We start from the raw sequence: 25112 nt of genomic DNA, 5'->3' as shown, positions 1-25112 counted from the left end.
CACTCTAGACACATACAAAGATAAATAAACACTCCTTCAAGCCTATGAGCATCTCAGTGCATGCTTTTCACCCTTCTCTTTTCATAACTACTGTAGGGTTATACAGGTGGCAGCCATTAGCAATTTCTCCTTTGCCAGACACCTCCTACTCCACCAGTCTGCCGGATTCTGTCCCGGGAATATGAAAGGAAGGGAGGGATTCCTCCAATAAATGTAAAACATTTTATATTTCTCATCATGCAGTTGAAAAAAGGCTGCTATTTATTATTATAATTTAGAAAATAGATTTTATTTCTGAAATCTTGCATTTTTAATTTGGGTCCATTTTAACTGTATTATTAAGCTGTAATGATTTTGACTAGTCAGGAACAGGTCATAGAAAGGGCCTTTATTAAAATAACTATAAGGGCTCGTTCACATTGCGTTCCACTCACGCTAGCGTTCGCGTTGGGCTTTTTTTGTCGCAATTTTTTTTTATTCCCGACGCTTGGGTGGGCATTTCATTTTTTGTGAAAAGCGCTTTTCCCAAGCGTTTTTAAATTCACTCACTGACCCAAGTCAAAAAGTGAACTCTTTGACCCAGAAAAGAATAAATACAATGTATTTATTCTTAAAAACGCAAACTTAATCACTGCACAAAGCGATTTTGTGAGCGTTTGTGGTTTTCCTATACCTTCCATTGAGGCAATATCACCCCAAAAATGGTCCAGGCACCACTTTGCTGAACGCACAGCGCACGAACCGCGATGATATGAACCTTCTTATAGAGATTCATTGCACAAGTGTTTTGGGGGAGATTTTAAAAATCTCCTGCGCTTGAAAAAAAGGCCGAAAACACCCCTAGTGTGAACGAGCCCTAAATGAGACTATGATCAGTAATGGAGTAAACATGTATTACTCTGATGTTAGAATTAGGGCAATCACGTGCACTGCCTGTCTATTTTTGATTGGCCCACTTCTAAGCTCCATACAGTTTGCATTTAATTGACATGCAAGCTGTGATTTTTAACATATTATTGACCATCTCTAATTATGAGCAACATGTATTGTTTTCAGATGTTATGTGTACTGGACTATAAAGTCAATTTACAACTTTAGAAGCAGTAGGAAAAGTATAAAATTGTATTCTTCATGCAGAGACCAGCGCAATATACCAGTACTGTACATACTAGGATTTGCATGCATTTGTGTTAAAAGGGTGTGACCTAGTCTCTTACAGAACCCTGTACAGGATGCAAGGCTCGGTAAAATATCAGCACAGTCATTGCTGCTGCCAGCTGTACATGAGTAGAAATGGCCATAAGTGACTATGTAGGTCTATATGTATCATATACATATTACACATATAGAATAATATAGCAGTGAACTGTAGAGATGGCCCAAACTGTTCGCCAGCGAACAGTATTCTGTGAACTTCCGCTATTCGCGGCGAACAGCAAACGTGGCTTTTTTGACCTGCCTCCTATACATCATCATTGAGCTAAACTTTTACCCTTTACCTCAAAGTAGACACATGGCAGCCAATCAGCTAGCACCTCCTCCTAGACCCCCCACCCCCTATCAAAAATCAGTGGCCATATTAGATTCATTCTCTGCTGGCTGCTGACTATTAGTGAGAGCATTAGCTAGGCCTTTGTTCTTGTTCCTCACTTGCTGTAAAAAGCACCCCAAACAGCCCTTTTGAGGGCTAGAACATCGGTCTCCTGTATTTATTTTGTGTGTGTGACACTCCACAGCCCACTGACACCCAGAGCTGTGTGCACACTACTGCTGTTGCCTCATTAAGTTGCACGTACATTACCACTCCTGTACATTATTATTTCGCAGTATTCTGATAGTACTATTGCATTACTCTGTGTGTGACACTCCACAGCCCATTGCCACCCGGAGCTGTGCACAATGTGATTTCTGCCCTTTCGGGATTAAAACTTGACTTTGCGTCAAGTCCGTAATTTTTGGTGGGACTTTTGGCATAGATCCCCCTCTGGCATGCCATAGTCCAGGTACTAGACCTCTTCAAACAACTTTTCCATCACTTTTGTGGCCAGAAGCAGTCTTTGTAGGTTTTAAAATTCCTCTGCCCATTGAAGTCTATGGCAGTTCGCTAGATTCAGTTTGTGAACATTTGCGGATGTTCAACGTTCGCAAACCCAAAACTTGAAGTTCATGACATCTCTAGAGGACTGTTGCTAGGTGTAGTAGGTTTCCCACTAAATGTTATAATTTTCAATCACAATAGAAATATAATGTATCATATTACTGAGATCCAGTTTATTGGACTTGAAGCAGTGGGTGTTGACGCATGAAATGCATTGACCTATATAAGTGATATTTAACATAGAATCATCTGTGGTAGGATGTTGCAACATGTTTCCATGAATTGCACAAGTTACTTTATTATATGCCTATGTTGTAATGGGAAAAGTCTGCCAATACTTTGCCACACTTATCTGAAACTCATACGGTTACAACTGTAGTAATGCAGTGCTTGAGCATTGTAGCTTTACTACAGTCTGGAATGACAAACTACTCTTAGTAAGGCATGTCTAATCAGATAGAAACATATCCATGTATTGATTATAAAAATACACAATTATTTATAAAACTGGACTCAGAAATCTAGTTTTTAATACGTGTCTTGAATTTGTATTGATAAAATTAGAAATTTCTACCTAATATCCGGTTACCTGGTACATCGGTAATTCATTCCAACTAGTCTTCTCACTATACCTCAAGCTTCAATTTCTAGGTATAAATATTCTGTAGTCTGGCATATGGTATACTCTGGAATATTGTGTCTGCACATTTTTTAAATATATATTTATTTATTATTTATTTATTTATTGTATTTATAAAGCGCCAACATATTACGCAACGCTGGACAATAAATAGGGATACATACAATATTTAGGGGTGACATACAGCAAAATGACAATACCTGAATACAAGAAAGATCAGATCATGCAGCACAGTATGAGTACAAGGTAATGCTTAGTCAGTCACTGGAGGGGAGCATGGAGATTAAGCAAGTTAGGTTCACTCAAGAGGCCTAGCATGGGTTCACAGTAACGGAGGTGCATGATCAGGTTGGACACAAAAGGAGGAGGACCCTGCCCAAAGGCTTACAATCTAAAGGGAGAGGTAGGAGACCAGAGTTCAGCTGTGGATTTAGAGCACTTGTGAGGGGTAGTAGGCCAGAGTGAAAAGGTGAGTTTTGAGGGCTTTCTTGAAGATGTTGAAGGAGGGGGCTGCCCTAATGGGTGGAGGTAGGGTGTTCCATAGTGTTGGAGCAGCTCTTGAGAAGTCCTGGAGGCGTGCATGGGACTGGGTGATGCGGGGGGCGGTTAGGCGAAGTTCATTGGAAGAGCGGAGTGAGCGGCTAGGTGTGTACCTCTGAGTAAGATCAGAAATGTAGGTTGGACAGGTTTTGTGGACAGATTTGTAGGTCAGACACAGTATCTTGAATCTGATTCTGGACTGGATAGGAAGCCAGTGGAGGGATTCAAGGAGGGGATCCGCCATGGTGGAGCGATGGGAGCAGTGGATAATTCTGGCTGCCGCATTCATGATGGACTGCAGTGGGGCTGTTCGGGTCATAAGAGACCAGACAGCAGGGCATTGCAGTAGTCAAGGCGGGAAATTATGAGGGCATGGATGAGGAGTTTGGTGGTGGCAGAGGTCAGGAAAGGGCGAATCTTACAGATGTTACGAAGGTGGAAGTTGCAGGACTTTGTGAGGTTTTGGATGTGGGGAGTGAAGGAGAGTGCGGAGTCCAGGGTGACACCCAGACAGCGGGCTTGAGAGGTAGGGTGAATGGTAGTGTGGTTAATATATATTGGCTTTAAGTCCGTATTGCTATTTAGAAATGGGAAGCAGGAAGTGCCACGTAAGTTTGGGCGTCCATAAAAATGTTGTTTTTAGGGGAGATTTGGTTGCTAATAAATAGCGGGCACCAGGGCTGCCCACTATTAAAACTATGGCTACAAATAGTGGGCGCTAAGGGATGTTTGCATGGCAGCCTATGGAGGTGCCCACTACCCCAGTGGTATTTTCATTTTTTTTGTGGCAGATTGGGGGGGGGGGGAGGTTCAGGTTATACATTAGTAAGAAGGGTTTTAAAGGATTTATGAGTCATAAGAAAGTAATTCAACAGGCTACAAATGTGTCAGTAATGCTACACAGATGAGGACTGCGTCCTCCGTCCCCCCTGACTCCCCCCGGCATGGCGCCATTCTTCTGTAATTCATTTTGTTCTAGGCACTGACACCCTAGATTGAGACCTTTGAACCGGAAAGCGTATTCCCTATGCATACACAGTTTTGGTCATTTGCAAGGCTTGCATGTGTGTAGTTGAGTCCCCAAGATGCCGTGGCGGTACTGGAAGCCTGTGCTCTGATCTCAGGAGGCCACTGGGAGCCTGGCCACAGTGTCTTAGGAAACAGCTACAACTGCACATGCGCAGGGGATTCTCTTTCCGGTTCAAAGGTCTTGAACCAGGGGGTCAGGGCCTAGATTGGAACAGATTAGAGAAGAACAGAGCCATGCAGGGGAGAACAGAGCATGCAGTCCTCGTCTGTGTAGCATTACTGACACATGTATGTAGTTGTAGCCTATTTCATTTAAGTTTTTTTTTAACTCACAAATTCTTTAAGTAAGGTGGGTTTTAAGGTTTGGTATGGAGGGGTTAGGGTTAGGCATTGGAGGAGGGGGGGGGGGGTATTGTAAGAGAGTAGGGGTAGATGTAGTAAAATATTGGTAACATTTACCACTGTAAAATAGTAGATTATAGGTAAATGTTACCAAATTTCTACTATTGGCTATTCCCAGTGCCCAAACTTCCTGGCACTTTTATTTATTTTTTTAACGCCTAGAAATGTACATGATTTCTCTCTGTATATACTGTATGTCTGAATATAAATAGGGCACTTTGCAGTCATGTTTATGGGAGCTTCAGAAAGTCTTTGCTAATAGGTATGGAATAAGAACAATGAAAGCTATGTATAAATATTATAAAATCTTTGGAGTCAGATCATTCCTACCCCCTAGTCATTTTTCAAAACAAGTTTTTATTATCAGGAAGCTAGACTGACGGTGATAAAAATTATAAGCATTCAAAATATTCGAAAAATGGTGAAGAACATATAAGTAGAATATACAATAAACAATTGGTGTCAGTTGTATTTCCATGGTGTCAACAAACAAAATGCTTCATTTCCTCCCCCTATCCCTCCCTTCCCTTTCCTCTCCATGCTGGGACAACTGGCCAGGATGTCTATATTTAAAATAGCCTTTCCCATCCGTCCCCAATTTCCAGAATTTTCCCGGTTTTTCATATACAGTATAGCCTTTCCACTGATAATTTCTTGTCTATCGGTATTGCAGTCTTCCCAGGTTTCCTCTCAGACAGTACCAGGAAGTAGAATGACTTTACCTGTAAGGACCAAACTTGTAGAGCGTAAGAGAAGAGCACAGGGACACCATTTTGGTGAAATAGAGCATGGCAACAAGGGTATAGGTATTTTCAGTAGACGTATATACTTAGAAGACTAGGTTGCTGAAAGAAGCAACCACTCATTAAGACATGGAACGTACTGTCCCCACTTGGCCTTGTGGATGAAGTCAGGCGGTCGCAGCTCCAAAAAAGTGTCCACTCTAGGAGAACTCGTAGAGTGAGTCCTTTTCCTAAGGGTAATCAAAAGCAACTTGGAGGTGGTTGGAGACGGTATACAAATTCATATGTGTGTATATTTAAAAAATGAGGGTAAGATGGTTCTACCTTCAAGGATTTTTCACATAAAAAGTGTTCCAAAAAGTCTTACCTAGGACAATGCATTTCACAGCATAAGTTGCTTCATCATAATAATAATAAGAACCGATACTTACCCCCTGCAGCATAAACAGGTTTGAGTCCCTCGCCGTCCTCCCGCGGTCTGCCGTTGAGCCGCGATCAGCCCCAGTAATAGCCGCAGTCGGGATCAGTCTGGGCTACAGCACATGCGCAGTAGCCCAGACTGACGCGACAGAGCCAATTACCAGTGCTGATGGCAGCAGAACAGCAGACCGCGGGAGGACGGTGAGGGACTCTATATTTACAGCTCTGATTTCCCTTTAACACAAAAATGAACGCATAAATTGACCACAATTATGTATGTTGTGCCGGCTGAAGAAGCGGAAGCCTAGGTGAAAGGGATTGTTGGCAATCATCAGTGCTGTGGAGCGCAGTCTGGAGTTGTATAGAAGATCCAGAGGGGGAAGTGGTTTCCCAATGATTCTCTGTGCTGATCTGATGACCCTTTGAAATTTGTGTCTGTCACTGGCAGAGGAGCCTGCGTACCAGATTAGGATGGAAGAACAGAGGACAGATTCATTGGAGATGGTTGTGCCCAGGAGGTAGACCCAGGGAACGCTTAAAACTTCAGTGCCATTAATGTGGATTGGAGGTGGGGTGGAGGTATGCTTCCTAAAGTCAACGAACATCTCGACAGTCTTTGCAATGTTGAGAACCAGCCTGTTCTTCCTACACCGGTGGCAGATTTTGTAAGCCTGGCCAACTATGGTGATGTCATCAGCTAAATTGATTGCTATGACAGAGTTTGCCATGGATCTGCAATTTTTTTCATATATTGGGAGAATAGGAATGGTCACAGGATGCAACCTTGAGGGGCACCTGTGTTGGTGGTCCTTGGTTGTGAGAGGATAGCAATCGATCATTAGGTCAAATATAGGGCCATTTTTTTCTATGTTGTATTCGCCAAGGCTATTACAACATAGAAAAAAAAACATGCTGTGAAATGTGTTGTCCTATGTGCACAATAAAAATAAGACTTTTTTTGAACACTTTTTACTTGAAAACTTCTTGAAGGTAGGACCATCTTACCCTTGTTTTTATTTATATATGCATATATCAATTATATAAATTTGTATACAGTTTTTTGGGGTGTCTCCAACCACTTTCAAGTTGCTTTACATGTAATTGTATTTACTTTCTCACTGGAAAAGCATTAAAAGATATTTTTTTTCTCAATATGGTGAAACTTTTTTTTTTTAGTCCTTATCTTTGCTTGTAAGATATAAAGCCACATGCCCTGAAAGAAGTGGTCAACTCTCTGCTCCCACCATACCCAGATCCACAGGTCTTATCGAGAGCCCAGATAAAACACACAACAGCCAAGAGCAAAGAGGACTAATTAGATAAATAGAGGAGTGAAACAAAACAGTCACAAAAGCTAACCATATACCAGTTGCTACAGAGAGAATATAGAATGGCCCCATACCTGGAAAATCTCCAAAACTTTCAAGAGAGTAAAATCCTGAGCATCTACAGACTGAGTGCTCACGACCTCCAAATCAAGTCTGGGAGACACAAACAGACCCAGGGAGAAGAGATTATGCCAACACTGCGAGCAGAAGACCCTCGAGGATGAGAATCAATTAGGGCTGGTTCACACTTGTGTGATTCTTCACCGCTTTGCTGATCGCCAGCGATCAGCAAAGCTCTGCTACAATGTATCCCTATGGATGCATTCACACTGCAGTGGTTGCGATTTCGATTAATCACAAACGCGCTGCATGCAGCATTTCAGGGATGATTTCTCTGTGATTCTCATTCTATTGAATGGGAATCACTATCGCAAATCGCACAGATTAAAATCACGGAGCCGAACGTGATGGCGGGCTAGCGGCACTCCAAGCGCCAAGTGTGAGCTAGCCCTTCCTGCTGCACTACCCTAAATATACTGCAACCAGGGAAACAGAAAACCTGTAACGAGAAAAAGTTCACCTAGGGAGTACTCACCTCTGGTGGGGGAAGCCTCCGGATCCTATCAAGGTTTCCCCCATCCTCCTGTGTCCCACGGTGGCGGCGAAAACGCTCCTGGAACGGCGGAGATGTAAATATTTACTTTTCCGGCACCAGCGCAGGCGCAGTATCGTCTCTCCGCTCGGAGATAGGCGTGAATAGCTGATCGCTGTCTGGCCACTCTACTCCGCAGGCGCAAGTCTCCTGCACCTGCGTAGTAGAGCAAACCCTACGGAGATCGGCTATTTCCGCCTATCTCCATGCTGAGAGCCGCAACAGTGCCCCCACTGGAGCCAGGGAAGGTAAATAAATGTAGCTTGTCAGGCTTATCGAGCCTGGATTGCTGGAGACTTCGGCAGAGCCAGCGCTGGATTGCCTGCAGCTACAGGGGAGGGGAAAGCCTCATTGGGACCCTGAGGCTTCTCCCTCCCGAGGTGAGTACCCCCCAGGGGAACTTTTTTTTGTTACAGAGTCTCTTTAAGAAATTGACGGAACTATTTCCAGACTTTCAAACATTAGAGGATGAGAGAAAATTACATTCAACTAGAAGAGGAATCCACAGTGACAATCACTGCACACTATGTTACAGCATGCCACAGACTGAGGGGAGCATAAATGAACTGTAAAACTAAAAATGTCCACAAATTGCTAATCCACTGTACCCCTTCCCCATCCCCCCCGCCTGCTTTGGCAATGCCTAAATGAATCTTGGTCTTGCCAATAAAGCTATCTTTGATTTGATTTGTACCCCCTACATTTTCTTGCGACCTCTCAGTTTGAGATACAGCCAGGGTCGGACTGGGACACTAAGGGCCCACCAAGGAAGTTTCAGCCTGGGGCCCGCCCCCTCTCCTCCTCCTCCCCCCCCCCCCATTTTGGGCTCACATACACATGTACTCTAGAAATTTTGCATGACTTTATGGTAGGGAATAGATTGTTAACAATTCTAAGGACAGTCTCCAATAGGGATACGTCTAAATGCGGCACGCGCAGCGCGCCGCAGCGAGACTAAATGGGTGTCACCATGCACTGGAACATCGGCGTGGTCATGAATGATGAGTCATGGGCAGACTTAAAAAAAACAAAACACAAAACACAAAATAAGTAGCAGTGTTATTCACAGAGATTAGGTCTGACCAGATACATTTTAGATAAAATATTCAAGTAGTTACATGCCTCATGATAATTCATCAAGTAGTCAAATGGCAGCAGATACCCCCACAAAATGCAATTAGGTTGGTGGCAGATACCCCCACAAAATGCAATCAGGTGGGCTGTAGATACCCCTACAAAATGCAAACAGGTTGACGGCAGATACCCCCACAAAATGCAATCAGGTTGGCTGCAGATACCCCCACACAATGCAAACAGGTTGACGGCAGATACCCCCACAAAATACAGTCAGGTTGGCTGCAGATACCCCCACAAAATGCAATCAGGTTGGCTGCAGATACCCCCACAAAATGCAATCAGGTTGGCTGCAGATACCCCCACAAAATGCAATCAGGTTGGTGACAGATACCCCTACAAAATGCAATCAGGTTAGTGGCAGATACCCCCACACAATGCAATCAGATTGACGGCAGATACCCCCACAAAATGCAATCAGGTTGTCTGCAGATACCCCCACACAATGCAATCAGGTTGGCTGCAGATACCCCCACACAACGCAATCAGGTTGGTGGCAGATACCCCCACAAAATGCAATCAGGTTGGCTGCTGATACCCCCACAAAATGCAATCAGGTTGGTGGCAGATACTCCCACAAAATGCAATCAGGTTGGTGGCAGATACCCCCACAAAATGCAATCAGGTTGGTGGCAGATACCCCCACAAAATGCAATCAGGTTGGTGGCAGATACCCCCACAAAATGCAATCAGGTGGGCTGCAGAGACCCCCACAAAATGCAAAAAGGTTGGCTGCAGATACCCCCACACAATGCAATCAGGTTGGCTGCAGATACCCCCACACAATGCAAACAGGTTGACGGCAGATACCCCCACAAAATACAGTCAGGTTGGCTGCAGATACCCCCACAAAATGCAATCAGGTTGGCTGCAGATACCCCCACAAAATGCAATCAGGTTGGCTGCAGATACCCCCACAGAATGCAATCAGGTTGGTGACAGATACCCCTACAAAATGCAATCAGGTTAGTGGCAGATACCCCCACACAATGCAATCAGGTTGACGGCAGATACCCCCACAAAATGCAATCAGGTTGTCTGCAGATACCCCCACACAATGCAATCAGGTTGGCTGCAGATACCCCCACACAACGCAATCAGGTTGGTGGCAAATACCCCCACAAAATGCAATCAGGTTGGCTGCAGATACCCCCACAAAATGCAATCAGGTTGGCGGCAGATACCCCCACAAAATGCAATCAGGTTTGCTGCACATACCCCCACAAAATGCAAACACGTTGGCTGCAGATACCCCCACAAAATGCAATCAGGTTGGCTGCAGATACCCCCACACAATGCAATCAGGTTGGTGGCAGATACCCCCACAAAATGCAAGTCCCCCCCAGCTTGGAAGGGGGGGCAGCGGGCACAGATCAGCGGGGAAGCCTCCCCCCCTCCCTCACCTAGGGGCCCCCCCTTCCCCGCACCCCCCTCCTCCAGAAGTGCAGCCAGCAGCGAGCGGAAAATAGCTTACCGAGCTTCAGATGATGCTAGCTCCGCGCATGCCGCTGCTGCTGCCTGCTGGTCTCCGTCTCCTGTAGTGACGCTGTCCAATCACGCTCTCGCAGTACTTCCTGCGAGAGCGTGATTGGACAGCGTCACTACAGGAGACGGAGACCAGCAGGGCAGCAGCGACATGCTGAGCTAGCATCATCTGAAGCTCTGTAGCTATTCTCCGCTCGCTGCTGGCTGCACTTCTGGAGGAGGGGGGTGCGCAGAAGGGGGGGCCCCTAGGTGAGGAAGCGGGGGAGGCTTCCCCCCTCCCCGCCGCTCTGTGCCCAATTTCCCCCCTTCCAAGCTGTGCCCCCTCCCTCTTAGCTCTGGGGACACCAGGAGGCAGGGCAGTCGGGGCCCACCGATGGGACCATCGGTGGTTCGGTGGCTTAGTCCGAGCCTGGATACAGCACACAAGCCCCTATTCTGATATTATTGCATGTATCTATGAACAGCACAGTCTTATTAGCCTTTTCTTTGCAGTAAAAAAAAGGCCCTTGGAAGTGATATTGTATATGAAGAGCTCTGAAAAGATACAATTCATCTGACTCACAATGAATAAACTTTTGGCTCTTTCTTTTTTTTTTTGTTTACGCATACATCAACATTAACAAAATTAAGGCTGTCCAGATAAAATTTGTATGTCCAGTACTACATAGTTTGTCATCTGGTTTAAATGTATACTGAATGCATGAACATTCAATGAAAAACACATGAAATATAGAACACAATGTTCTTTGATACCATTAACATTTCTATGGAAATAGAATTTGTTGTACTGGCTTTTTGTTTTCCTAAATCAGCATAATTCATGCAGTAATAGATGGTTTCCATCCATTCACTTGGCTGGGCTTGGGGTCAGCCCACTAACGAACACTTGCATGAAAGTTTTCTAAACATTTTCTCTTCTGTTCTGTAGAACATCGGTGCACTTACAGTATTTGCAGCATCTTAGCACTGATTCATTTAAATGAATCTATACAATTACAACATAATCATGAATGGATGGTGCATAAGTTAATTTGTGTGTGTGGGGGGGGGGGGGGCTGCAATTTAATGTGCTTAAAGGGACTCAGAGCTGAATATTTTAAAAGATTTCATACATACCTCGGGCTTCCTCCATCCCCATCTGCTCCAATAGCTCCTACACCGCACTTCTCCGCTGGCCGCAGCTTCGTGAACCAGGCTCTGTCACTGACGTCAGTCGCAGTCAGCTACACAGGAGAAGTGCGCCCTCTACGTATCTCTCCAGCGACTGCTGGAGAGATACGCAAACAGTGCATTTCTCTTACGCTAGACTGTCTCCGACTGATAGAAGTGCTGGGACCCAGTTCCCAAAGCTGCGACCAGCGGAGGACGGCGGCGTGGGAGCGATCGGAGCGGATGGGCCTGGAGAAAGGCCCAGGTATGTATAAAATCTGTTTGAGGGACAGCAGTGTGGCGCATGCATGACATCACATGATGGGCAGCACGGTAGCATAGTGGTTAGCGCTCTCGCCTTGCAGCGCTGGGTCCCACGGTTTTAATCCCAGCCAGATCAACATCTGCAAGGAGTTTGTATGTTCTCCTCGTGTCTGCGTGGGTTTCCTCCGGGCACTCCAGTTTCGTCCCACATCCCAAAAACATACAGATAAGTTAATTGGCTTCCCCCTAAATTGGCCCTAGACTATGATACATACACTACAAGATACATACATAGACATACAGTATGACTATGGTAGGGTCTAGATTGTGAGCCCCTCTGAGGGACAGCTAGTGACAAGACAATATACTCTGTACAGTGCTGCGTAATATGTCGGCGCTATATAAATACTTAAATAAATAAATGGGTGACCGGAGTGCACAATGTGGGGTGAGATGATCCAACTGGCAGATCCCTTGCAGGTTGGGGTTGGCTACAGTACTCTGTGTAATCTCTAATATAATGTGACAAACAGCATTTATTTGCCAGCAGAAGTTATTTGATCAGTTTCAACTTGCAAAACAGTTCACTCTCTTATCAACAGTTCAGGGTCTATAGCAGACAAGAGCCCCCCTTTGGGTCATGATTCACCAGATCCGGCAGTCTGCACTTATGGGGAGTAGGCCATCCCTCACCTCTCTGGCAAACTGCTGGGTTCTTCCTCCAGGTATCCCTTAATCAGAAGAGTTTCTCCAGATTAATAAAAAATGCTTTCATATCATAATTAGAGTCCATGCGCTGTTCAAGGTCGGTGATCCACGAGCCTAGCTCACGAATCTCCTTTTTAAGCTGAGTGGTAATTCGGGTGGAAGCTTCATCTAGCTTACGGTGCAGGAGCTAGTCTATTTTACTCAATAGGGCCTGGTCACAGGTATCAGAGTCTGCCGTACCTTTAGTCGAGGAAGTCTGCCTGTGTTTGCTCTTTGTGGCTCCGTTTGTCTCCGGGCGCCATCTTGGAATTTCCCCGACGAGAAGAAGGGGGAAGTGCAGAGCTCTTTCGGCTGGAGGATTGTGCATGGTAACCTCCCATGCAGGAGCGGGAGTATGTCGGAGACCTGGTGAGCCACATTTGGTAAAATTTGATGGGCTGTAACGGGCAGGATCACGGCAAATATAAGGGCCAATGGGCTGGACCCAAATCACCTTTTCTACCTTTTCTCCTAAGTTTTCTTCTAGGTTATATATCTCTCCCCGACCGCTGACAAGTAGAGTGGCTAGCCATGCTGGAAGTTTACATTTACTCGTGGAGAACTCGGTCCCCGGCTGACAGATGCGCACACAGGCTGATCTAGTCAGACAGTCACACTTGTTCAGGTGAGACCTGTCCTGCCTAGGGCAGTCACTTATTGGCTATGTTATCCCTCAGAGCGCGCTCTTTATTTTTATATATTTTTACAGTGGCTTGTGAACTTTAGAGCTGCCTAAACCAGTTGGATTGCCTGATCACACCACTCAGGATCCCACTCCTATCCTTGTATTAATATTTACAAACATGAATGCAATACATTTTATGTTGGAAAAATAAAACGTCTGATCAATAAACACATTTATGAACATGCGTATAGTATTAGAAAAAAATGAAATATGGCAACTATAAAAAAAAATCATTACCATAATTGTCCATATCCCCGGGGATTCTAGAATAGGTGGCACGAACAGTAAACTATTATAATTAGAGGACAGATGGCTATCCAGCTCCTGAATTCATTTCTCCTCATTAAAGGGGACACCCAGATGCCATCATGAACACACCCAGGGTGCCATCACCCCCACCTCCTGCTGGGGCACCTGAGGACGGGAAGAGACCCTTGTCCATAGATTGGACAAGGGCTCCAGGGGAGAGGGGGAGGCTTGGCCACCCCTCTCCTTCGAAGTCCCCCCATATCATGGACCATGCTCAGGGTGCAAAGTCCCACACAGCTTTGCTGTCTTTCTTAACATACCCTGCAAATTTGGTGTTTCTAGCACCTAGAACACGGTAGCTTTGCTATTACCTGCTAAATTCGGCCAGTGACTTTAATGTAAAAAATGCAAACGCAAATTGTAATGATCTGCTCTGCTGTCTGCACAGGCAGACAGCTGTTTGACCATTTGTTAGGTCTGAGTACTGCAGGTTCCTGCTAACTTACCTGGAGTCTCAGCCTTTGCTAATTGTTTGTTAAGATTATCTTAGAGTAATTCCTTGGGAGTGCTCTAAGCATTCCTTCTAGCGTAGTCAGGTTGTATTATCTGTTTTGCCTTGTACTGTCTATCTGTTGCGATTGTCTTGTCGCCAGCGGCGGTCGACCGGAAATCGTTCTGTCTGTTTGGATCGCATCCGCCCTAGCGGTAGTGGCGGTGGTTCCTTCTGTATTCTGCCTTAGGGGTGCAAGGCAGAGCAGCGGTTGCTACTGGTAGCCCCATCTGTCTGTCTGTTTGGATCGCATCCGCCCTAGCAGTAGTTGCGGTGGTTCCATCTGTATTCTGCCTTAGGGGTGCAAGCCAGAGCAGCGGTTGCTACTGGTAGCCCCATCTGTCTGTCTGTTTGGATCGCATTCGCCCTAGCGGTAGTGGCGGTGGTTCCTTCTGTATTCTGCCTTAGGGGTGTAAGCCAGAGCAGCGGTTGCTACTGGTAGCCCCATCTGTCTGTCTGTCTGTCTGGATAGCATTCGCCCTAGCGGTAGTGGCGGTGGTTCCTTCTGTACTCTGTCTGGGAGTGTAGGCCAGAGCTGCGGTTGCTACTGGTTACTCCTTCTGTCTGTCTTGTCTGGAACGAACGCTTGCTGTAGGCTCGGTGAGGTAACCGTTTAGCAAGCGTTCGCGTTCTCTATTTGTTTTCGTGTACATTGGTTAGTTAGGGTTGGCGTGCTTTGTCTCTGTTGCGCTTTTCGTGCGGAGACCGCGCCATTAGCGTGCTTTGTCGCTGTTGCACTTTTTTCGCGCGGCGACCACGCTTAGCGAGTGCGTTTGTTATTTTTCTTGGCGTTCTGATCATTGTTATTTGCTGTGTCTTTCTTGCTACACCTGTGCTCTGTCTTTATTCAGTCTTGTGTCACTGTTGGCAATCGCCACTCTTGCGATTGCGTTCCCACTTGATTTCCGTTGTTCTGTGTTCACCGTCGCCGGGGGGCGACTAGATTGGTGGACACACATACATTCTGTCGCTGTGCTCACTCTCTCTCTCTCTCTGAGGGCTATCTTGCCCTGCATTGTTGCAATTCGTACAATTCCCATCTGCCGTCAGTGGCAGTGCAGAGGGGTTGTTCCTCTGCTCTCCACAGCTTCACCTGCCGGTGGGAATTTCCCTCTGCAGGTGCATTGCACCAAGCTGGGTTCTGTCGTTTTATACGCTTGTGGAGGACTTCCGCATTGTCACGCACATCTTGTGCGCTGAACCTCGGAGATAATTCCGCAATCATTACACAAATTTTATTCCAAAAAATGTGTGTTAAATGCGAATGGCGAACAGCCTATGTTTGCCAGGAACTGTCCGCTGGTGCACTGTTTGGGCCATCTCTACTGGTGACATCAGGGTGTCCGTGCAGTGTCTCCACCCTGAGAATATGAGTGAAGCAGAGCATATGTGAGTGATTCGAGTAGGTAGCGACAACACGTTTCCTCTATTCTATGTATTATGTATAATAATACATAGAACAGCGGAATAACAATACATCTTTCATATTATTGTGGGCTTGGGGATCAATATGTATTTTAGTGGCTAAGAGAATTATCATGTTTTCAGATACAGTATAAAGGCTATAATGCTTAATTCTACTGTACGTTTTGTTTGTATAATTAATTAGCAATGTTACTTTGTTATACAGTGATTGTTTCATCACTGGTATATTCATTCAGGTCTGAGACCATTGCATTTATACAGGTTTTCTGATACAATGCTTACTTTTGTTCATTTAAAAGCATATTAAAATTAGATTTGCAGAATCTAGAGAAAGCTCCTTTGTACCCAAAGGACAATGCTGAAAGCTAATACTGGATGGCCATAACCTTTGGGCCCTCAGGGAGTACTGAACGAAAAACAAGATTCTGAAGTGGAAATCACTGCACAAACTCATCAATACCTCCAAAAATCATTGCCTGTGAACACAATTTATTGCTCCGACCACAAATGCAAGTTAAACTCTACCATGGAAAGGAAAAACCATATATAAACATAGTCCAGAAACCTCACATCTCTCTCTCTTTTTTTTTAAAGATTCTTTATTTATCAAAAGACATTTTAAAATACTGACATCTCAATGCCCATTATAAAGTAATACAGTGTGTCAAACAGGCAAGAGCAGTGGCGTAGCTAAGGAGCTGTGGGCCCCAGTGCAAGTTTTACAATGGGGCCCCCCAACCACTCTATACATAACAATTGATACGGCGCACCAAAACCTGCCAAGGACAACCACATTGTCAGAGATGCAAGGGGTTGTGGAACAGTGTGTTAATGACTACTACTATTCAATATATCTATAGAAGTGATTATTACCAGCACAGGTCCAATAGAGAGCTAATACTGAAGTTGAGGGAGGGCCCTTAGGGGCCCCTCTGGCCCAAGGGCCCTGATGCGGTCGCTACCTCTGCACCCCCTATTGCTACGCCCCTGGGCAAGAGAAGACTATAGGCTTGATTCACAAAGCGGTGCTAACAGTTTAGGCGTGATAAGTTTAGGCATGATAAGTTTAAGCACCAACTGGGTTAGCACCGCAGTGCACAGCTGTTTAAAAGTTTTGCGCTAGCAAAGTCTGGTGCACTTCGCATAGAGTTTAATGGCGCTGCTTTGCGCGTGGGACTTTACGCGCGATCTAAACTTATCACGCCTAAACTTATCACGCCTAAACTTATCACGCCTAAACTGGCTTTTCACCAGCGTGGTGCAATGGTTATCACGCCTAAAGTCTTTTACTGGGTTAGCACCGCTTTGTGAGCCCTATATGTGTAAACAAACAGTAATGGCGATCCAGTGCCGTATCAAAGGAAAGTGGTGACACTCTGACTTAACAGCAAAATAAAATACCCAATAGTTGCAAAAACCAAACGTTTAGACCAATATTCAGGTTGCTAATAAATCAGCAGTAGGGTGAATATACCACATGGCTGCCCCCATGTGGATTCTGTGTAGACCACACTCATTCATAATAAGCAAGTAGCAAAATATAACTAGGAAGGCCCTGGGGCCCAGAGGGAACTAATACCCAATGCCATCCGCCCAAACTCACACCTGAGGGGTCTACATAATACTTCCTGCCCAACTGATGCAAACTAAGGCTCGGTTCACATTAGCGTTCGCTGTCCGGATTCGCCTGGCCGGATCCGGACCGTATACTGTACAAACGGAACGGACGTTCGGCATAGCAATGCAAAGTCTATGCGACCGTAAAGACGTGTCCGTTCCGTACGGACCAGAGCCGGACCAGATCCAGACTCCGGACACTTTTTTCAACATGCGCTATTTTTAAGGTCCGGATCATCCGGCCGACACACCGGGACCGGAGCCTGACTGCACCGTCCGGCAATAGAAACCAATGGGAAACGGAAAGAACAGAACACACTGGCTATAAAAACCGGACGTTCTACCCCACTTCCTATACGTTTTCTAGCAGCCATTTTGGATGGGGACACATGGGCACAGCATTTCTGGAGTGGAGCAGCAGTGACTTTGTGCTGGAGCTGTTTGGCAGTATGTCGGACGTGGAGGTGAGGTCCTACACAGCGGAGGACCTGATTCTACAGGTGCAGCTTCTGCTGACCTCCCAAACCCCAGGAATTTATATAGTGTGTTATCTCTTTAAAAAAACGGATCCGGATTGCAGCCGTATTCATACCTGATTGAAAGCGTATGCAAACGGACCTGATCCGGATAGGAAACGTACGGGTCCGGTCCGGTACGGTCCGGATCCGGTCCGGACATCCGGTCCGTTTTTCCCAAAAACGCAAGTGTAAACGGGGTCTAAAAGAATGCAGTCTGAGAATATTTGCATGGGGTATATCAAAAGGTGAGTACAGAGAACAGAAGGGAAGATGAGAAGAATAGAAGGGGAGGGAAAGGGAGGGATGGAAAAGCAGACAGAGGGAATAGAGAAAGAGGGGAGGGAGGAAAATAGAGAGAGAAAGACCAAAAAGCGTCAGACGGGACCCACGACATGCCCATGAAATGTGCAAGTCAGAGAAGTTGCTATCCTTGAGTAGGACAACGCTAAATAATGCCACTTGTACCCAAGATCATTTAGGATGACTGAGTTGAGTTGAAACTGTGATCTGACGATTCAAAAGTTGAAATTATTTTTGGAAACCATAGGTGCTGAATTTTCTGAACTAAAGAGCATATGAAGTACCTGAATTTTTATCAGCCCAGTTTAAAAGCCGGCATCTGTGACTATGTCATTAGTGCACACTGCATGCATTGCTTGCACATCTAGGAAGGGACCATTAGGGACCTTTTCCACTAGAGGCGATTGCGATTGCTGAATTGCAAAATTGCATGCTAGCGATTTTAAAATCACTAGGGTTTGCTAAATAACATAGGAATCACGGTAGGTAATTTCCACTACCACGATTCGATTTTTACAAGAGCGATCGCGCCGCGAAGCGATTTTTGCAGTGCATAGCAAAATCGCAATCGCTGAAAAAAAATTGGACTTTGCTGAATCGCAATCGCTAGCGTTTAGCGCAAACGCTACCGATTGCCAGTGGAAAAGGGCTCTTAATGCCCAAATTAATAAATGCCCAACAATAAATGCAAACAATACATACATTTTGGAGCATTATGTGCTGCCATCCAGGTGACTCCAGATCCATTATCTGCTGCCATCTTTTTCAGGAATGTATTTCTTTTTTCAACAAGTCAATGTAAATTACATTCTGCATTGTTCCTAACATCATCCCACATTATGAAACAAAAATACAGGTGATGTTTGAAAAATAGAATATTGTGCAAAAGTTAATTCACTTTATAATTCAACTTAAAAGGTGAAATTAATATATGAAATAGACTCATTACATGCAAAGCGAGATATTTCAAGCCTTTATTTGTTATACTTTTGATGATTATGGCCTACAGCTTATGAAAAATCCTACAATCAAAATCTCATAAAATTAGGATATTATGAAAAGGTTCATAGTGTCTGACTCTAATCAGCTAATTATTCCAAAATACCTGGAAAGGGTTCCTGAGCCTTTAAATTGTCTCTCAGTCTGGTTCAATAGGAATAACAATCATGTGAAAGACTGCTGATGTGATAGGTGTGCAGAAAACTATCACTGACACCCTCCATAAGGAAAAGGGAAAATCTTAAAAGGTAATTGCAAAAGAAGTTGGATGCTCCCAAAGTGCTGTATCAAAGCACATTAAAAGAAAGTTATGTGGAAGGGAAAAGCGTGGAAAGAAAAAGGTGCACATGCAGTAGGAATGACCGCAGCCTGGAGAGGATCGTCAGGAACAGGCCATTAAAAAGTGTTGTGGAATGAAGCAGTAGTTAGTGCATCAAGAGCCACCACACACAGATGGATCCTGGAAATGGGCTTCGAATGTTGTACTTGTCAAGCCACATCTGAACAACAATGGCCTCAATTCACTAAGATTAGAGATGGCTCGAACCTCCGATTTTAGGTTAGCCAACATTGAACGCGAAATTCCGCAAAAGTTCGTGTTCGCGCGAACCATGTGAATAGACTTCAATTGGCAGACGAACTTTCAAAACTACAAACACTAATTCTTGCCACAAATGTGATGGAAAAGATGTTTCAAGGGGTCTAACCCCTGGAGGGGGGCATGGCGGAGTGGGATACATGGCAAAAGTCCTGGGGAAAATCCGGATTTAACGCACAGCAGGGTTTTAAGGGCAGATATCACATTGCATTGCTAAATTGGAGGCCTAAAGTGCTTTAAAACATCTTGCGTGGAGGCGGAGCCGGCAATGGAGGAGTGAGGACGTGTTCTCCTGAGCTCCCAGCCTCGTGTGCTTCTTAAGCCTTTTTAAACCTCTCACTCTCCCCTCATGAGCACCCAGAGGGGTAAGAAAAAGAAGACTAAGGGTGGACAAGCTAACCATAGGACACAGACTCCATCTCAGCGCCCGTTGACAAGATACTTTCAGGCGCAGAACACCGGGCAGGAAACACCCAAGATGGCGGAGGACGCGCGGGCAGCAGGCCCAAGTAAAGCCGGTCCGGCAGCTCTTACCAACCTGGAGGATATATGGAAATACCTCCGCAGTTTGCCTACTAAGCAAGACTTACATGAACAGACCAAGCGCATAGTTGCCTCCACGCGCTCCGAAATAGCAGCGATCCGAACAGATATCTCAGGCCCAGCAGACCGTGTGACAGCCGCCGAAAATGACATAACGGAGCTGCGGGCTGAACTGGCTCGACTGAAGGCGGAGGGAGCCACGCAACGCACTCACACCCAAACCCTGCGGGTGAACCTAGAAAACCTACAGAATAGAGGGCACAGGAACAACATCCGCGTTCGCGGTGTTCCAGAATCGATCCAGGCAGACGATATCTTCGCATCAATGAGAGCCTTGTTTAATGGCCTGCTAAACTGCCCGAAGGATCAGAAGCTGAAGATGGACCGAGCGCATAGGGCCCTTCGGGCCATGCCGAAAGAACAAGCCCCCCCCTCGGGATATCATATGCAGACTGCACAATTTCCAAGATAAAGAGCGGATTATGGCAGCAGCACGCACCCATGGATCGGTGTGCTTTGAAGGTGCCCAGGTCTCTCTCTATCAAGACTTGGCCCCCTCTACTCTGTCTCAGCGCCGGGCCCTAAAGCCACTGATACAGTGACTTCAACAGGAGGGTGCGACATATCGCTGGGGCTTCCCGTTCCAGCTAATTGCGGAAAAGGGGACCCGCTCCTGTATTCTGCGTCACCCGCGTGAGCTGCCCGACTTCTTTAAAGAACTCGAAATACCCACTGTAGCTGTTCCGGAATGGGACCCAGATGGCCTGCCAACGGCCCGTCCTCAACGTGAACGCAGGCCTCAATGAGATGGGCCTGATGTGAGTACTGTGACACTTCTTTTGTTGCCCTTTTCTACCCCCGCATAGGACTAGACTTTATTATTTTTTTACAATCCACTTCATTTGCTCTTTATGAATATGTCCCGGCTACAAGAGCTTCTTGGAAGTGACTGGCGCAACCACATCCGTGACATTTGGAGTTGAGTTGCAACTGTGGTTGGCCTCCTGTCTGGGGTGGTACTGCCCTGTTCCCCCTCCATGCGATGATGGCTCCTCGGGTTCCCCTCCCGGACCATGCAGTCTCTCCAGTGTCATTGTACCAGGATTATATGCTTTTACCAGGCCCAATGGGCGAATTTTGCTAAAATTTACTTAATGCTGCCTCTTTAATTGTGAATATGCACCATATATGATAGATTTAATAACATCGCAATATAATATATGTTATGTGAGGTACCTGGAAGGCAGAAAAAGGGGGGGGGACCGGTTTTAGGTTCCTAGTTGGGGTCGGGGGGGCGGGGTGGGGCGCCCGGGACGGGGAGTTGACCAAGTAGGGATACAGGGAGGAAGGCATATTTATCTCATGCAGTGATGGAGGTACACCAGCAGACAATTATTAGCTAGCTGCTAACACCTCTGGGGATCTGGACTGAATGCATGGTTCTTGGCGTGTTCGCCCCTGAGGAGAGCATGGGCACCCTGTCCTTTGGTTCACAGCCTCAGAGGAGGCATAGAGATGTAATTGGGGACATACTTACCCTATATGTGGACTGGGCATTACTCGATGTGGGGATTTTATATGAAGGAGGGAGAGTGTTAACAATATGTTCTTTTGCTTTGTTAAAAACACTATAATATTCAACTTTAATGCTTGCACATGGGTACCTGGGAGGGGAGAGCGCACCGGTCCCTATTGGTTGGTCTCTAAACCCCAGGGCTTAGTGCCATTTAGTCACTGGGTTGCTTTTTTCCCCAGTGAGCTAAAGGAATCATTTCCTCATACTACAGACCTACGGTCTGAAGGTGAGTGAAGTATGGTTCGTACTTCACCTAGACGCTATACGTGGCCTCTTACACGTATATTTGTGTTTGTTATCTACTTTGTTCTTATCTATCTATGTCGTTCTCTTAAGGTAGCCATACACTGGTCGATTTGCCATTAGATCGACCAGCTGACAGATCCCTATCTGATCGAATCTGATCAGAGAGGGATCGTATGGCTGCCTTTACTGCAAACAGATTGTGAATCGATTTCAGCCTGAAACCGATCACAATCTGTTGAGCTGCTCCTGCCGCCTGTGCCCTCCCCCCCCCCCCCCCGTATACATTACCTGAAGCTGGCTCCCGGGCGTCTTCTCCACGCTGCACTGCACCGCTCTGTTCTTGCTCCATCCCGGCACTTCCTGTGTCACTCCGTGACCAGGAAGTTCAAATAGAGCGCCCTCTATTTGAACTTCCTGGTCACTGCAGTGACACAGGAAGTGCCGGGATGGAGCCGGAACAGAGCGATGCAGCGCTGAGAAGACGCCCGGGAGCCAGAGAGAGGTACGTAAGTACTGGACTGTTGTAACTTTAAAGAAATATAAGGCAGTGGGGAGAGCCCCACGTGGGGTACGCTTTTACAAACATCTTGTTCAATCAAAGGTCCGGCCCTCTGCTAAGGCCAAGTGTGATGCATTGTTTGAGAAATGTGTATTGCTGTATCAAGACCTGGTGATAGAAGAAAATGAAATTGACTATCAGGAGATCCTTGATGAAATTGAAAAGACAAAAAAATTGATAATTGCTTTGACGGATGAAGATAGTCTGAATTTGACAATCACCAGGTTTGAATTACGTCTAACTCCGATCCAGGAACAGATCAAAAAAGATAAAAATGCCAAGTTTGCCCGTGACCGTACAGATTATGAGCAACATCAGGTCTTCTCCTGGAGACAAGACAGACCTTATCGTGGTCCCAATAAGAGGAACCAGAGACGTAGAAGGCGTAATCCATCAGGGAATTCCTCGGGAAGGAGCTCCCCAGACAGCTCCTTTAATGGTAACCATGACACATCAAGATACACGGGGTCCTCATCAGAGGAGGAGGTCCCTTTAGAAAGAAGAAGGTCAGGAGAGGCAAACGAAAACCAAAAAGGCATTTTGAAACAGGTCTCGTGGACCAAGAGTCATCCGAGAAGATCGGAGAGGAACAGAAAGAAATAAAAGTTTACAACCTGTCGGGTGTTCAATTGAGTAATGCTGTCCTTTCACTGCTAAACAAAGGCCTCAATTTTTGTCCTACGGTGGATTTTGATTTTGTTAGATTTGAGCAGGAACTGTTTTTGAACACAAGGAAGCTGTCCTTACATAGATTCTTTGCCACTAAGGAGAAATCAATCAGTTCTACACAAGAAATGGAATTTAAATCTATTCCTCTTTTGGTCGGATCTGAGGAAGACCATTGGGATAAGGAAACTTTACGAGACTTGTGTGAATTATCAGAAGCCTACACCCCTAACAGGGTGGCTGTTTAACGGGAATTGCCCTATAATATTGGCAACAAGTCTATGTTTAACCCTCCATAAGTTCCAGGTGGCTCAGTGGAACTCTTCTACTCGAGGGTCCTGGAGGACTGCAGATCCCTCATGTACCCCAAAGATGCCCCTAACATGTCTCCGGAGGAGAAGGAAGCCTTAAAGTGGTTACAGTCTCGGACTGATTTAACTATCAAGGAGGCAGACAAGGGGGGAGGGGTTGTAGTGCTCTCCACAGACCAATATCAAAAAGAATGCTTGAGACAACTTGAAGATAGGTCGACCTATACCAAACTGGCCGCTGACCCTACAACACATTATGAGGTGGAATTAAAAAGACTTCTTAGAAAGGCGGTCACTGATGGTGCTTTGGATAGGACAACAGCTAACAAATTACTTCCTCATTTCCCTCGCAGCCCGGTGTGGTACTGTATTCCTAAAATACACAAATCTCAGGAGAACCCACCGGGCCGCCCCATTGTTTCAGCTATAGGAACAGAACCATTATCTCAATTTTTAGATGTTCAATTAAGACCTCTTTTGAGATCACTACCATCATATGTGGGTGATACCACAGAAGTTTTGAACATTTTGAATATTTTTGAATGGCAGCCTCAGTACCATTTAGCATCAGTGGATGTAGTCTCACTTTACAGTCGCATCTGCCATGCGGATGGTTTGGAGGCAATTAGATCCTTTATACCAGAATTGTTGGAGGGGGAGGCTTCACAATGGTTTGTCCTGGCGGGTCTGGAGTTTGTCCTCACCCGGAACTCATTCCTCTTTGACCGCCAGTGGTACCATCAGGAGGTCGGCACGGCAATGGGGAGCCCTGTGGCGCCCACCTATGCCGGCCTCTTTATGGGCCGCTGGGAGGCGGATTACATTTATTCATCGAGGAATGGGTTCCTGGAGCGGATCAAACTCTGGACTCACTATATTGATAACATCTTGATAATATGGGAGGGGCAACAAGCAGATTTCGAGGAGTTCATGGAATACCTCAATTCTAATATTGTCAACATGGCCTTTACCCACTCTTGGGGGGATCAGCAGCTGCAGTTCTTAGATTTAGATATTCAAGTGCAGGAGGGAATATTGGTGACCAAAACTCATAGAAAAAAGACGTCAGTCAATACGCTTTTGAGTGCCACTAGCTATCATCCATCCTCAACAATTAGGGGGGTCCCCTATGGACAATTCCTCCGGCTACGGAGGAATGCTAGCTCTTGGGAGACCTTTCTTGAACAATCCGAGGACCTTAAGTTTAGATTAATGGAGAGAGGATACAAATTGAATATTATACAGCAAGCATTCTCACGGGCAGCGGGTAAGGATAGGACCTCCTTATTACAGCGAAGGAAGGAAAGAAATCAAGATTGTGTCCAAGATAGGTTTTTCATGCATTTTTCCTATTCGCCAATGTCTCAACATATTAAACAAGCGATAGGAAAGAATTATTGGATTATTCAACAGGATAAATCATTGAGTTCAAAGAGTGCAGTAGGTCCTTGTGTTTCTTACAAGCGAGTTCCCAATCTGAAAGACAAGTTGTCCCATAGTGAATTCATTAGCCCTCAGTCTCAATCGTGGTTAGGCTCTAACCGCCCAAAGGGCAACTTTAAATGCCAGAGATGCTCCTGCTGTAATTTTTTAGAACAAGGGAGTGTCTTTACACATTTTGGAAAGACATGTAGGATAA

The sequence above is a fragment of the Hyperolius riggenbachi genome, chromosome 8 (genome assembly GCF_040937935.1).
Source record: "Hyperolius riggenbachi isolate aHypRig1 chromosome 8, aHypRig1.pri, whole genome shotgun sequence".
Taxonomy (NCBI): Eukaryota; Metazoa; Chordata; class Amphibia; order Anura; family Hyperoliidae; genus Hyperolius; species Hyperolius riggenbachi.
The sequence above is the reverse complement of the archived record's forward strand: the minus strand, read 5'-3'. Positions refer to the sequence as shown.